Source organism: Lontra canadensis, unplaced genomic scaffold (genome assembly GCF_010015895.1).
Source record: "Lontra canadensis isolate GAN:19392208 unplaced genomic scaffold, GSC_riverotter_1.0 scaffold211, whole genome shotgun sequence".
NCBI lineage: Eukaryota > Metazoa > Chordata > Mammalia > Carnivora > Mustelidae > Lontra > Lontra canadensis.
Window position 1 is genome coordinate 253,397 of NW_022631205.1, and position 15,911 is coordinate 269,307.

Below are 15,911 nucleotides of genomic sequence, written 5' to 3' on the forward strand. Positions count from 1 at the left end.
TATGATGTGGGGCTCCATCCCAGGACACCAGGATCATGACCTGAGCTGAAGGCAGACACTTAACCAACTAAGCCACCCAGGTGCCCTAAACTCATATTTTAAATAAAGTTTCAGGACCTTAATATAATCATAGAATATTTTTGTTAATGCTTTAGTATTTTAATATTTACTATAATGTAACAAAGATTTTCCCACTGCATTGTCTAACTGTATTTCTAGCCCAACTATTTTGTGGGAAAGTTGCTTGTCTTTGAATATTTATTGCATTATCTGGGACAGATCATCTTTCAGTAACCACTCCCAAATCTTAGTTTGACACAATAATATTTATTTCTTTATCAGGCAAAGCCCCTTAACAGGGTTGGACAGTTCATCACTGGAATTACCTATATTACCTATACTGAATGACCTAGATTGAATTTACCTTGGGACACCTCTATAGAAAAGAAAAGTTTTCGCAATTGCCTTAGCCAGGAAGGCGACATTGCAGAATTGAGTATTGGCAAGAAAATGCTTTGGCTTAAAATGGACATGGGTCACTTCTCACATTTCATTGGCTAGCATTGGTCATATGGACGTGACTACCTATAACGTAATTAGGAAGCCAGGCACTCAGAAATAGAGGAAGATGGGAGATTTGTCCTCCATATTTATTTTGTTGACACAATTCTTTTATTAGGTTATAAGGATATTTTATTGAACTTTTGGCAGTTTCCTAGGGGTTGTTTGCATTATCTTTAAATAATTTTGTTGTCTCCTTCTAAAAGAACATGGAAATGGTGAAAACTTTTAAAATGATTCAAAGGAGCAGTAGTGATATGGAGATAGTTTAATCTTTCACTTGAGGCTAAAAGGCATACCTCAAATGTTGTAGAAATAAGTGTGAACTTTGGTATCATTTGGCATAGAAAAGTGGAGATGGAAAGAAGCTTCAAAACATAATAAAAATAACTTACATTTAAAAGAAGTATGCTTATTTTCCAAGTGATTTTTCAAAGCTTATTGTAGTAATCACATACTTTCCTTTCCTTAATCAGTTGGTCTTAGGAATAGGAGTATGTTGTTCTATGTTACACCATCCTTATAGACTAAATCATTCATGATTTTTGTCTTCTGCCGTGATGATAGATTTGATCTAATGGGATTTTATATAATAATATTTTTTCTTAACATTAATAATTAAGATGCACTTGGAGCTTTCTTTTAGTGTTATCTTTGTTAGTCTTCCAGGTATTAGGAATTATTGTCTTTAAAAATCAATTGAAAAACATTTCATCTTTTTACATCCTCAAAAAAGCTTATGTAGTATGGGAAAAATTAAAAAGAAATGCATGTATAAATTTATATAGGCATCTTACTTGGAGGTTAATCACTGGAATTTTGTGATTTCTTTTATCTTTTGTCTGTTCAGGTGCACACATATTCAAACCTTCTTGAATTGATTTTGATGATTTATGTATCAGAAAAGTTTCTAATCTTTTTATATTTTTGAAGTATCAACATTTTTCTGTATTATTTAATGCTTTCATTAAAAACTTCTGTGTTTAAATTTTTGTACTTATTTTTTTCTTATTGTAACTAGATTTGACAATTGTTAGTATATTCCCCTCAAATATCAATTCTCAGTATTTATTTATTTAAAGATCTTATTTATTTATTTATTTATTTATTTATTTGACAGAGATAGCAAGAGAGAGCATAAGCAGAGGGAGTGGGAGAAGCAGGTTCCCCTTGAGCAGAAAGCTCCATGCAGGGCTCCATCCCAGGACCCCAGGATAATGACCTGAGAGCCAAAGGCAGATGCTTAACTGACTGAGCCACCCAGATGCCCCTAGTATATATTTTGCAGTTCCACTTAGTTTCATTATTCTAATTTATTGATAAATTACCTTAGTTTTATTAGTCTTTTTTACCTACTTTTTTTGTTTTTTATTGTGTTGTTCTCTTTCTAACTTCCTGTTTTGACTTCGTATTTTTTTCCTGTTGAATAAATGTTTGCATCTACAAAGTTGCTTCTAAATATATCTTAGACTACATGTATAACCTGATGTTATATGATAATCATATATATAATTGTCTAACAAGCTTATAATTTTATTTTCCTTTCCTACTTGAGATTCTCTAGTGGGTAGGATACATATGCTTTTCAATTATTTTGATGCAATACTTTGTTATTAATATCTAGCTTAATTGTGCTGGTCAGAAAATGAAACACCCAGTTTCTATTTACTGAGATTTTCTTTGAAGTCTAACACTTGCACACTTATTATTTTTTAAAGGGTTTATTTATTTATTTGAGAGAGAGAGAGTGGGTGGAGCGGCAAGAGGAGAGGGAGAGAGAGAATCCCAGGCAGACTCCCTGCTAAGTCTGGAGCAGGACATGGGGCTAGAGCTCACCATCAATGAGATCATAACCTGAGCCAAAACTGAAGGTCGGATATCCAACTCACTGAGCCACCCAAGCATCCCACTTGCACAATTATTATAAATCACCCATATTTCAGGGTGAATAAGAATCCCTGAGGGGTTTAATGACATGCGTGTATCTAGTCCTCTCTGGAGATTATGGTTCATTAAGCCTGAGGATTTTCTTTTTTTACCAATAGTTAGTTGATCCTAGTATAGCTATATTCAGAGAAACATGACTATAAATGATGGGGTGACATCTGAATAAAACCCATATTGTCCATTTGGTGGTGGGGGGGAACAAAGTTTCATATCTCATAATAGGTTTTAATGATATTTTACAAGTTCTTAGAAATGACTTTAGGCATTATAAGGAAAATGGGATTTAATACAAAAGTTAAGTGTTTACAAGATCACTGAAAAGTGCTAAAGGGATGGGACACAGGGGGCACTTTTCAGGGAAGCTCCCAGAATACCAAAGAATAGACCCAGCAGGGAAGCTACTATTTCTGAGGTCACTGCTTCAGCTGTAACTGCCTCTTGACACTCAGGAAGCTGGAGACAATGGAAACTAGGACACTGCCACCATCGCACCTCAGCTTCTGTCGTCTAGTTTACAGAGAGAAACAGCCAAAAAGGAGTCAGAGGTCTAATAAATGTAATGTCTTCCTTCTGTTTCCCAAATCCTATATAAATGCATCTCAGTGACAAGACTAATCCACGTCTAGAACAGAAAAGGAGGCTGAAGGTGATAACTTTTAGCTTTCTAGTCTCTCCCACTAGAAGCTCGATGGGGTAGAATTTGAAAGCAGCAATGTACAGGGAGAAACAATGTGTTTTAAGGGTGTGGCAGTGGTCCTGAAGTAGAAAGACTACAGAAGACATCTAGAAGGAGAAATCCATGCTATGGCATCTAGTGTTTATGGTTTATGATGGAGAGCAGTAAATTACAGATGGCCTCAAGAATTTCGCCATGCATGGCCACTATATAAATATTGAATTCAAGTTAACATGGAACTTTTCAGAAAACATCTATAATGTAAGGGAATATCTGAGCTTATCTGAAAATAAACTATAAAAGTTGGAGAGAGAAGCAGTTTAGACATTTAAGATATAGGAAACATCATCTCCCATACTGAAGCTATCAGAATAAATATAGAGGAAGCCTTCAACAGATACAATATCTAAAGTTTAAGAAAACAGGAATATATGAAAACCATTTAGAAAGATAAATTCTGGGGGGCGGGGAATCACTTGCTCTGTTGGAACACGGAAGATGTGGATGGAAGTTCTAGGTCTGTTTTTATGTGGTATGTTACTCGAGCAAGTAATTTAATCTGAATAAACTTGCTTTGTTCCCACCAAAATAAGATGTATCAGTTAGCTATTGCTGTATAACAAAATTCTTCCAAGATTTCTTGGTTTGGAATACTAAGCATTTATTTAGTATTTCTTGTGAGTCTGAAGGTCAGCTAGGGGATTCTTCTGGACAAGACAGGAATTAGTCATGTGTCTGTAGGCAGTTGTGATTTGGGGATGTGGGTGTGCTGATTTTGGCCAGGCTCTCTCACACATGTGTGAACAGACAAGCTGCATCCTCATTTAGAATGGTTTTGTTTGGGACAAGTGGCATCTCCTCTCCATCATAACAAGCCTTGAGTTTATTTTCTTGGCAAAGAAAAGTTTTAAGAGAAAGTGTGGAAGAGTGCAAAGCTTCTGTAAGACTAGGTTTGGAAATGCCACTCTGTCATTTTCATTGTATGTAAGTCACAAGGCCAGCCACAATTCAAGGATTTGAGCAAAATGTCTTGAAGGATAGCTAGCAAAATACAAATGGTCATTGTATTTAAGGGAAGGGATTGTGGGTATGTAAAATTTTCTCCTTTTTGCTAGTGTTTTATGAATTTTGTACCTTGAACTTGACTATTATAACCAGAAAGGGTATTCTTTAAAACATATTCATTATTTGGGAAATAGACTTACTAATATAAAATAAAACATCAATTCATTTGTAACCCAAATACCAGCTGTAGTGATACTCTAGTTTGAGAGTTTAGCAAAACTAACTTGAACACCCTTTCTTAAAATTATAATGAAATGTGTATACATCGACTTTTTGTGAGATATCTGGGTTGATCTTACTTTCAAAGCTCACAGAACACAAGATCTCAGCCACAATGGCTGCTACACCACACCTGGGCCCCCAGGCTCTTTTCCTTGCTTTATTTCCATTAGCAGTATTAACAGTAGACTTTCAGAAGGCACAGACTTTACTGAGGGTTTGAGGGTGACCAGGGTGATGGGAGAAATCACTGCACAACATCACACAGAAAACCACTTAAACTATTAGATGAATTTGACATTAAAGGTCCTTCTCCCACCTTGCCCTGGCCTAGCCCCAGCCTGGGTCCTGGCTCACGTCCCTCTGGGATGTCACCCTTCAGCTGCATTGGTTGGATAGTCCCTCTTTTCCAATCTCTTCTATATCTTGTCCCTCTCCATGCTGTTTCCAATTCTAAAAATTCTTGGGGCACCTGGGTGGCTCAGTGGGTTAAATACTCTGCCTTTGGCTCAGGTTGTAATTCCAGGGTCCTGGGATTGAGCCCTGCATTGGACTCTCTGCTCAGCAGGGAGTCTGCTTCCCTTCCTCTCTCTCTCTCTGCCTGCCTCTCTGCCTACTTGTGATCTCTGTCTGTCAAATAAATAAAATCTTTAAAAATTTTTCAAAAAATAAAAATTCTTGATTTCCCTCCCTCACCTAACAGTTTTGCTACTTCTGTTGTTTTCTTCCTCCTTCCTACTTTGCCTATAAGGTGTTTTAATAAAATACTTTGCTTTAAATATAAGCAACCGAGAGACTTCCATTCTAGAAAAAAGTGCATGGATGTTATTCCACAGAGAGAGGAAGTAGCTGTATTTATCATGGTTTAAAACTGTACCAAAGTCTTCTACACACATGTGTGTCTATTCAGCAAATATTTGTAAGTATCACTATCTTCCAGGCCCTGTGGTCAGCCCTGGACACTCAAAAGTGAGTACACTCCTGTCCTTATGGAGATCATCTGCTCTTCCCACCTCATTTTTCTAAAGTCATCCTGAGAATATTTCCTTAGAGCCTTTACAAATTATTAAAAAAAAAGAAAAAGAAAAAGAAAAGTGTATATACCAATCTCCACAGGACATAACGGTTGTAGAGCCTGAAATCAAGGCAGGAACACAACCATGATGCATGTTTGCTAAGGCTCTCAGGGAAGACAATAATTCATTTATTTACCAACCAAGAGTTTCTAGCTCCTATTACTACTGATCAGCAAACTCCTAGAAGTCAGGATGGTCCCGAAGTCACCTCACACACAGTTCCCTGACTTCAAACATCTCCCTGTCAACCAGGGAAGGCAGAATGCATGTTCAATAAGCAATCAGAGAACATTCAAATACTAACTCCTCCATTATGACCGCAATTTCAATGCCCGAACCGACAAGGAGGAACCTATGTGAATTGAAATGTACCAAGGAAATTCTGAAGAAGAATCAGGTCCTGGTACACATCTGAGCAATATCAAAAGCACTCCGGTCTACTTCAAATTGGACTTAAAACTGGGTCCACTCATGAATGGATAAATGGGACGTTATTTATGTCTCAGAGTTAGACTGGCCATCCAAAACTCACCCAAGAAATTGTTTCTTTTATTCTTGCTTCTGCTAGATACCAGTCTCTTGTATCTTCACCCCTACTCAAAGCTCTATCACTCAACGCAGAAGAGAAGACACCTCATTGTAATCCATGACAGAGATTTTAACAAGTTAATGAAAAATCTACACGTTCCTTTATGAGAGACAGTCAACTCTCAAGAGGGAAAGAGGCTGGGGGGTGATAGTGGAACTCAATAGCCCATTCAGAGCTGAAATGTGAACACTAAGGCCACTCTTTGGATAAATTCAAGCCAGATTTGGCCTGCAGCTCTCACGGGGTCGTTCCCAGATGAGAGCAGGCCCCCAGCCTGTGCCGAAGAAGTGTGGAATAATGCCTCTTTGAATTAGTTTCAAAATAGTGTTGCAATGCAGACTGACAGCTTCTGATGCCAAATGGCAAGAAGCACAGAATAGCAGTCTGTTAAAGAACCCATAGTACCACTGAAGGATGTAGTTCTTAATATAAATTATAAACTAAAAAAAAGAAACCAGAGTTAACTGTCATCGAATGACGAGCCTCACCGTGGGACATCAGGATTTTTCTCTTTATCAATTCAAGTATCTATGAGATTAAAAATAATAAAAAAGTAAAGTAGCTGCCTCATCACTTACAATGGCATATGGCTTTCCTATACAAACTTTAAATAAATATAGTATGTTTGCAACCAAATAAAATCGATTGCAGAAAATGTACGCACTCTACTATGTGTATAAAAGTAGATCTTGGCGTAGTTGGCTGTAACTTTTAAGATTACAGTTTTTCTGAGCAAATCAGAAGGAGGGTTGTGTGTGGAAGTTGGAATTTTTAGTGAAGCACAAATTTCAATCCTTACTGGTAAGTATCTGGATGGGATCAAGTCGTTTATGCAGTTGAGTTGTCTAGTGGACGAACTAGCTTCTACCTCTTGAACCTACCTCTTTGTTAAAAAAAAAAAATGACCATCAGGGGATTAAAAAAAAGTGTAGAAATAACAGAAAAGCAGCCAGGCTGTGGTTTAAGGCTCTGTATATAGAAAGCATGTGCTAGTCCTTTAGCTTGAGGTAGACAACACTCACATTTATGTATGCTTCCCTCCCACCACAAATTTCTAAGTTTCTGCAAAAATGCTCCTGTGAGAGACCATCTCTTACCATCCTTAAAGCTTTCTGTACTAGTTTTCTGGGGCTGCTGCCACCCTGTACCCCGGACTGGGGTGACTTAGCAGAAATTTATATTCTCATGGTTCTGGAAGCTTAGCAGTCCAAGGACAAGAAAATTGCAAGATGATGATGATGATGATGATGATGATGATTTTTTCTGAGTTCTCTTCCCTTGGCTTGTAAGTGGTCGTCTTCTCCGTGTGTTTTCACTTTGTCTTTCCTCTGTCTGTGTCCCAATTTCCTCTTCTTCTAAGGACACAAGTCACAATGGATTAGGGTCTGCCCTAATGAACCCATTTTAGCTTCAGTGACCCTATCTCCAAATATAGCCATGCCCTGAGCTACCAGAGGTTGGGACTTCAGTGTATGAGTTTTGGAGAAACATAGTTCAATCTGTAATGCTCTCTCTCCATCCATCTCTGCTTCATTCTTCCTCACATATTTATCAGCCCCTAAAAGTACATCTGCATTGGCTTAATTGTCTGTTTCCTTCACTGGAATATAAGGTCCTGAGCTTCATAAGGCCTGGGAGCCTTGGCTCCCAGGGCCTTGCTACCATTTCAGCATGGAGACCATTGCCTGCCCCCCATTCGGCACTCAAATATTTGTTGAATGAACGGCTTTGGGTGCCCAAAGAAGGAACGTTAGCAAATATAGAATGTGTTGAAGTCTGGGGACATATTCAAATTATAATTATCAAAAGCCTCTTTTTAAAGCTAGGAACCTGAGCCATCCCTAAGTAAAGTTTGACAATCTCTGGTCAAATGTTGGTGAAAGCTTGCCAAAAATATTTCCTGGGGCAGGACTATTGTATTTTACTGGAAACATATCCTTTTTTGTTTTCTTTCTTTCTTTCTTTCTTTCTTTCTTTCTTTCTTTCTTCTTTTTTTGTATTCAATGATTTTGAAAGAAAACGATGATACTATTAAATGGACTTTTAAAAATGTTTTAAAAAACGAAAACAAAAGAAATGCCTTGACATTTCTTTTAAAATGTTGTTTCTCCTGAAACCCCAACATCTGGGTGCCATGGGTCTACTTTCTGTCATCGGTTAAATGACTGTCTATCCTTCCCAGGCTTCTTTTGTAATGAGTTTTGGTACATGGGAATTAATTTCATTTCCCTTTTCACACTTAAAAAAAAAAAAAAGATTAACAAAGCAAAGAAAAAAAAAAAACATGCACAGACTTGCCTTTTGTAAATCTGTAGTTCTCCCAGATTTTCCATAAAGGTTGCAGAATGGAAAGACAGTGCCTCTACTACTTTTATGGGGAACTTAATCACAGAAAGAAATACAGGAATTAGAGACCTTGCCAGATAAGAGGGGCAAGCTAGACATTTTAAATGCCTGCTTTCACCCTAGGAGATTTTTCTCTTAGGAAATGGATCTTGAACTTGATAACGTGTCAGATACAAGCAGATCTGGTGTTCACGTCAGCACATTTGATTCAGGAGGAATAGGCCTGAGAACTTGCATTCCTAGTAACTTCCCAGGAGAGGCTAGTAATTGTCTGGGGACCCAACTTTAAGAACCAGTCCCTAAGACATCAGGATGGCCTTGGGTTGGTGGCAGTTGACTTATATCAAAAAATTTTCTGAAAGGCCAAGTTGATCCTGATAGTGGGCAGGAAGATGAGGGTTGAGGGTGAACAGCAATTACACTGTTTCTCAATCTCTACCCTGCCAATATTTTCAGAGTGCCTCCCTTCTGGAAAGAAGTCTTATTAGGCCACACTATTTCTGTAGCTACTCACATTGGAGAAAAAGTGTGCAACTAGATATCCTAGTCAACAACAACAACAAAAAAAATGCATCACAATTCAGTTCTCTTACAATGAATACTTACCCTATGATTATTTTAAAATTAGAACAGATAACATAGGCTTGTTGAAAAACTTAGAAGTATTTAGAATAATAGAGTGAATTTCTTTCCCGGACTCTCATTTTATGTCAATTCATGCTTGAGCCATCATCCCTCCATACTACTTTGTTCTTGTTTCTCTTGAAAGGTCTTAACATTTAGGGGTATTTCCCAAAATATAGAAAATGAAATCTTCTTCTAATGAATCAGTTGGTTTTCATTACAAAACTAGGTACTGGTGGGGGGCAAGGGCAAGGAGGTTCTCATGTTGCTATAGTGGCCATAGTCTCTTCATCTGAGACAGGAACATTCATGAGCAAATGATGTCATCATCCTCATTGCACCGTCCAGGACTTGGGAAGGACTTGAAAAATGTTCACATGGTCATAAGTTTTTGTAAAATTTGCAAAACTGTAATACATTTCTGTATTTTTCCTCCAAGTCCCTCCTTCTTATCCTAAATTGTAGACCTTATAGGTCCCATCTAGATAAAATTCTGGCTTACCTATTTATAGATAAAATACATTTGAAGGGTTAAAAGCTGCAACATCTTTCCCCATAAATTGTACAGTCTTTTTGGAAAACTCTCCTTTGATTTTATTAAGGAAAACAGAACGAAGCAAAAACAGGAAACACTGTTGTGGGAAGGCATTTTACTCTCCCATAATTTATCCTTAATAGATTTATTGGTATTATTGAGAGATCAACTTAATGAAGTTATTTGTGTCTTTTAGCTTTTAATTTAATAATTCAAGGCTACTAGCAAATTCACAGATCAAAGGTTTAAGCCTTAATTGGTCACTTGCCTTTGCATTTGAAATGCTGCTTAATCATTTAAAGGTAGTTACATTACTGTCGTTAATATAAGTTTCATGGCTTTTTTTTCTTTGATTTCTGTTCAAATGCATTTTTCAGGTATCCCCTGTTTGCTCTCAGTGGGCCTGGTCTTTCGATCCAATGACATTGGTCCTGATAGTAGTTAACATATAGTTAACTCTCAAAACCTCAGAGTCTCATCTGTGAATAAAGAAGCAGAGAATCCTACCTTCCTCTTTCTACTTACTCCCAATCCGGGAGTAAATGAAGCAAGTACATTAAGCCCAATGTCTGGCAAATGCTGGGATTTTCAGTAAGTACTAGTTGACTCTGCATAAAGGAATAGAGCATGGGAAGCTATTCAGACATCTTTGATTTTGAAATATTAGGCCAAATATATTGTCTTACATTATTTGCTGAATCAAGAAAAATGCATGCATGTTTTGCTTTAAATACCCGGACAACAGCACCCAGATATAAACTACCCAAGCAGCTAATAATGCAAATCTTGAAGTCATGCCTATGTCTGTCAAATTTTTAAAAATCAAACCATAATATATCACTAATGCCAAAAATGAAACTAATAGTCTCATCAAAGGAGGCAAGTCTATATAGTTGATGATCTGATAATCACCTAGCTAAATTGGTCCTTCTCTTATCACTAGACATAGATTATTATTTGACTCTTTTGCGTAAGGATTAGTATCAATCAAACCATGGGTAAAAATAATCTTGTTGACTCTGGTATATGCTGCTGTTACATATTGCTATTTTCCTTGGTATTTATCCTCTACTTTATACTTTAGTACAGAACCCCTAGATTTTAACTGAACTTATAGCTGTCAAGAAAATAAGATTATGTTTTTGGCCGCCCGTGAAGCAAAGTGTAGCCATGTGACAAACTTCTGGCCACTGAGATGAAAGTAGAATTGATATATATAGATATATATATCTATATATATCTATATATATACACACACACATATACCACTCCCAAGGAGTGTATTTAAAGCAGGGATGGGGGGCATTGTGCCCTTCCTTGTCCTCTTCTCCACCTTTCTGTTTAAAATGAAGACATCATGGATAAAAATGGAGCCGCCATCTTGGATGGTGGGTGACTTCCAGAATAGAAGTCATGTATACGCAAAAGGAAAATTATAGAAACTCTGAGCTCCTCCGAACTGTGTGGAAGAAGGCCACCATAGCTGCTTTGGTTCGCCTAAGACAGAAGATATTAATTTTCTATTTTCATCACTGTTATTTGGAATTTTCATTTATGAACATGAAACCAACCTTAACATAGTAGTCTTATTGCAGAAGTGTTTGGAGGTCAAATAAAAACTTGGCCTTACAGGGACTTCCTTGTCACTATGAATTTCTTGAAAAGGTGTATTTTCTTTCTAACTTAAGTTGCTCATTGTTTAGAGTACAAATAGTTACAGGACAGGACAATTCTACATCATGCATATCTTAATTTTTATTGAAGGATGTTTATATGAATACCAGAATATATATGAGCAATAGAAATATATAAAATTAAGGACTTACGAGATAAAATTCTAAAGTTAATAAAAAGAGAATATAATCCTAAATTCTTGTATTTACAATCATAGACGTTTTTGTAAGCCATTCTGAAGTCCTTTGTGGAAGAGGTAGGGAGAAAAGAACAAATCAACATAACAAAAACCCTTCCAGAAGGTAGTACAGATGCAAATTCTAATGGTGCTAGCCAGATTATGCCTGGAAATGTTCTTCACTGATAGGAAGGCTGTGTTTTTTGTCCACAGGCAAATGGAGCTTTTGCAGTCACTAATACCAGCAAAGATCCTGGCTCCTGCCTGTTTAGCCCTGGTCTTTCCTTTGATCAGGTGGTACCAATTTACATGTCAGCTTTGCGCTGGGGGCACCAGGCATTGGCCAGAGGACAAGCTGAGACCACCAGTTCATCCCATGCAAATAATTCAACAGCTAACACATGATAACCTTTGGTGTTCTCAGCTCAGGAAAACATCTTCACCAAAAACGTTCCAAGTCAAAGAACCATTGATGATGCCTTGGGATGTGTGCATGCGTACACGTGCACACGTGCATGCCCACACACAAACATGCACATGTATGTTTTAAAGAAATGAGGACAAGAGAACTGATTTATTCTGAAACTTTCAATCTTTGATTAGAGGCATTCACATGTTAATATACCAAGTAGTCATTTTACTGCAGAAGCTGAAAAATGCATATGCAGCCATGATACCATTTTATGAATACATTTCATGTGGATGTTATTTGGCTGGGCCTAGAAGAAAGCCATCTGAAGCAAAATAAAGAAAAATCAAATTCCTAATCAGTTTATGAACATGAAGAATTTTCAGCCAAACTTATTATAAGAGTAATGTAAGCAGGAAGATGCAAGAAACAACAATAACGAAAAACAGAAGAAAGAAAAGAAAGAAAAAAAAAAGAAAGGAAGTCAGTTAAGTGGAATTTAAGTTGTCAGGCTACAGTGTAGAACTCCATTACCATATCTTTCTTTTTTTTTTTTTTAATAGTATTCTCTGAAAAGCACTAGATGTAATAAAGTCAATTTAAAATTTGTTCTACCAATCTTTTGCATCTGTAATTTTCCCATTAAACGTAAATGCCCATGAGGCAAGCTATTTGCATTACATTGCATTTGCAGTCTTTAAAACAAACTATAAATCCCCTCCTTGTTTCATGTGATTGATGCTGTGTGTATAAATACCACTATAAACCTCAAAGGGGGCTAACAGTGACAGTAAATTAAAGTTTTCAAGTCTGGCAGCATCTCAGCACTCCAGCCCTTGATCTTAAGCAGCGTTGTTAACCCCCGCCTCATTGCCCTCCTGAACTCACCTTTTTTTTCCCTTCTTTCCCGCTCTGCCCCCCATTCTGATTTCCTTGGGAAACACCTTCCCGGCCATGCAAGTCACACCAGGGCAGAGATAGGCAGTTAATTAAATAGAGGCTTGGCGGCTTGCTGGAGAGCGAGGGCCCTGCCTTGCAGCCCTCCCGTATGGGAGATGAAGAATCTTGGGGCCCCTTCCCTGTGTAAACAATGGTCAGCACTGAGGTACTGATTAACTGGCAAACCCCCCATGTTTAGCTGCTTTCATGGTGATTGTCTTCTGCTCAGTGGACTTCCCATTAGGAGTAGGAGACGTGTTGACAGAGAAGCGATGCAGGCAAAAAGGACGAAAGAAAGGCTTTTAGTCAGAGTTTTCAATTTCCACTTTTTCAAATCACCCCTCTATCCTCATTCTTTTATCCTTCACTTTAATACTACATATCTGATAGTTTCTTATTAAAAATTAAAGTGTGACAAGAAGATCTTTACCTATATAAGAGGGCTTACTTGAAACATAAACAAAGATAATGACTCTAGAACTTCAGAGGACTCCTCGTTTCCATAATAAATTGGTGGGTACTGCTGGTAAATTCTGTCTTATCTGGATCTTAGTGCAGTAGGACTGAATTTGGGGAAAACTCAAAATGGTTATCTTGAAGAAATTATAAATGTTGACTTACGGACTCTTTGCCTCCCATCTCAGTGTGTGGGGTTTCTTTTCTCAACATGTAACAGTAAATTCTTTGACCTACCTCATGTGATCGCTTCCAAAAAATTGCACCAAGGCTAATTGATTCAGAGTGTATTGGGATTTCTCATTGTTATCTCAAATGTTCCCCATAATTTTTTTTTTTACATTTTCCCCAGAATAAAAGGAACATAATTGTAAAATCCCACATCAATTTTTTTCTAGCTGTATGTGTCATATATGACTTCAAAATAGGAATGTAAATTAGTAGAACCTCACAGCTCATATACACAAAATTCTTGAGGGAATGGTAAATCTTCAAGGATGAGTAAATTATTCCTCCAGAAGGGAAAGAAAAGACACAGAGGGAAAGCAATTGGGAGGGTGGAAGCAAAGACAGAGGAAGAGAAGGGAAGGCAATGAGACAAGGAAGCTAATTAATTAATTTAGGCTATTAATCTAGACCAAATGTCCTTTGACAATCTCAGAATCAGTGGTGTATCCCAAGTGAATATTGACAGGGACATTGAAATATACTTGGAAAAGAATACGTATGTGGCTTTTCATTTCTTCTATGATCTTTTAATAATCTAGGTGGAAGAATCCATGAAATATCAATACTGCATGGAGAAAGCTGTCCAGGAGAGAATTCTGGAGACCTCTTTGGTCCTTTTTCTTCTCAATGATATAGAACCATGGAACCTGTTCATTCTGTTGCCCAAATCTCCTCACTGAGAAGGTAGCTTGTGTCAATCTATGCTTTCCCCTCATCATGCTTCTGGTTTTACAAGTCTTTCATAGCCAGTTGCCACAAAAGTGAAAACTTCCATTGACTTGGTTAAGGACACAAATTTTATTAACATTTCTGCGAATGACTCACTGAACTTTTTTACAACCAAATAAAGGAATGCTGAGAAAGTGGTAGGAAAATTCCAGTTATTGCATCTCCACTATGTGCCTCTCACCCCATTTGGTGATTCATATTTTATCAGCCTTTGCAATAATCTCACGAGGCAGTCTCATTTTTCTTTGTTAACAACATGGGGAAAATAGTGTCCAAAAAACCTGTTCAAGGCCCCAAAAATGATAAGTGGCAGTGTTTGCGGGGATTGGTTTTTTGCCTTTTTTTTTTTAAATTTTCTTCAAAATTTTAGTGGAACCTGTTCAGAAATAGAAAATGTGAAGTCCTTAATACAGATCCTAAGACAGAGACACCAGGATCTTCCAGCAAACCACTGGGTCCACATGATTTTTAAGGTACATCATGAAAGTTTGCAATCTAGTAGGAAGCTCTGGTGATCTTGTCATTGCCTCATGTTTCTGCTATTGGAAATAAACAGAATAAGGAACTGAACTCTGTGTGTATGCATGTTCACATTTATTGGTATCGAGAGACCAAGAAACATAATGGGAGACTCAGAGAAAAAGGTATATTTTGGAATTGATAGAACTTGGCATAACAATTAGAAGCAAGGAAAGCTAAAGGCAATATTTTAAACTTGTCTTCTTCGGTTTTCTCCCCCGCCCCCCAACTGTTCTTGCTCTGTTTCTTTCACTTCCCTTATGGAGGAATAATTTACTCATCCTTGAAAACTTGCAATTTCCCCCAGAATTTTGCACATGTGAGTTGAGAGGTTCTATTAATTCATATTCTTATACTGAAATCATATATGAAACATATAACTTGAAAAAGATTGACACATGATGTCACAATCATCTTCTTTTCATCTTGAGGAAAAAAAAATTATGGGAAGCATCTGAGTTGCCCCAATGCACCCTGAACCATTTACCCTTAAAGCAGTTCTTGAAAGCCATCCTATGAGTTTATTTTCAAGATCATATGACAGCCTTTACAAAAATAAACATCACCTCTCTGTACCTATCTTGCCCTAACATAAAGTTCCTCAACACAGATACTCCACCGAGATTCTCCATTCCAGAACTTTTCTTGTTATTTTCCTTTCCAACTCATAGATCAAAACTTACCTATCTTGTGTCTCCTTCCCTTGACATTACTATTCTAGGCTAGATAAACTGATTCCCACTCTAGTGCTATCAAAAAATGACCTTTTGCATGTGCGTCTATTTGATCAGGAAAATTAAAAGCCTTAAATCAAAGGAAGGACTATTGGTGGAAAGCACCTACTCTACATTTAGTTTTCTTCAAATTACAATTCAATATTTCCAGCAATAAGATGATATGGAGATTAGTATGATCTTAAAGGAAACAGGAGGGTTGTCTTATGAGTAAGGTGAAAGTACATTTGTTCACTACCTGAAGGCTCCTCTCTGTGATTCCCTGTCCTGGAGAACCTGGAGACATTTCAAGTTGTGAGTATGAATCTTAGATGAATTTTTGATTATATGTCCATCTCAGGCATTGGGACTTGATGTTCTCATGTCCATTAACTCAGTCAATATTCTTTGATGATTGCTTACTTTTT